General features: G+C 38.4%; 1 pseudogene; it reads right to left on the reverse strand.

Moving 5' to 3' along the window:
* Positions 1-415: 415 nt before the first annotated feature.
* LOC149559156 (uncharacterized) lies at positions 416-1,271 on the reverse strand (annotated as a pseudogene).

Raw genomic sequence — 1,271 nt, forward strand, 5'->3', positions numbered from 1 at the left:
GAAAAGGTTTAACCCCCCCTAGCAATCGAAAAAACTTTTACATAAATAAGCCCCTCTAAAAACCTTTCATTTCTCCATAGTGTCATTTTGGTTCTATAACTGAATCTTGGGAAGGTGATTAGTTTCTTCTTTTCCTTGACATTTGGCTTTCCCATCTTTTCACTTCCCTATGTATTGGTCGAACTCCTTTATTTCTTCCTTAATTCATGATTTATATTTTAGTTTTCTAACAAGAGGAATTATATATTGAGTCATCAGTATCTGAACACACACACACAATCCACAAGGGTTCTACCATTTTATATTATTATATATTACTAGAAAATGTGCATACTGTAACTAGAATCCCCTGCTAATGATGTCCTAGAATAATTTTATCAGTATTGGTGGAGGACAAGATGGATGTCAACAAACATAACTTGGGGGGTAGGTAATGTCCATTATGCACAGTGTGGTGTTCTAACCTTCCAATTTTGTTCCATCTTTCTACCTTACACTGTTGATCCTCTTTCTCAACTTCTCTCTTTGTTCATGGATCTGCCAAAGACCATGTCCTAATACAACACTAGATTAGATTTTATGTGTGAGCATGGGAGGAAGAAGGTTGTTTGTCTGAATCCACTCAAACCCCAAGTAGAGTGCAAGAAGAGATTCCAACAGAGGTGAGTAAATCTTCTTCATTTTCCTTCTCTCATACCAGGCTATTCTACAAAGCACTTTTTCATATCTTCGCATGCTCCAGTACTAGGAGGAACTTGAGCCACCACATAAGTGGGATCTCATGGAGAAGCAACCAGAAAATATAATGACCTAGTGAGGGCAGCAGTTAGCACAGTTGCAAATGCTTGTGCAAATGGAACAAAAAAGGGGAATACACCAGTCACTATTGCAATCCCATAAGTATCCTTTCTGTGCCATATATCACTTAGGAACACATGTGAAAGTCCACTCTGCACTGCAGTACGGTAAAATAACTCCTCCCTAATGGAGCTTGCTGTTACAATGAGCAAAAACTGCCATGGTGACATTCCAACGAAAAAATTCACTAATTCCTCATCTTCAACATCTCTGATAGCCCTGCCATAAGGAGAAAATTTCAAAACTTCATCATCCATTATGAAGAGAAGACACATCATTGGTGGAACTGCATAACCAAATCCATTTAGTACAACATCCATGGACAGACCTAATCCTCCGAGATCATCAATTCCAGTGAAAGAGCATATTGTTTTTCCTATAAGTGCCATGACACCATAGAGACCCATAGACAT

Source organism: Cupressus sempervirens, chromosome 5, assembly GCF_028749045.1.
Source record: "Cupressus sempervirens isolate cs-2001-9-10 chromosome 5, ASM2874904v1, whole genome shotgun sequence".
Classification (NCBI taxonomy): Eukaryota; Viridiplantae; Streptophyta; class Pinopsida; order Cupressales; family Cupressaceae; genus Cupressus; species Cupressus sempervirens.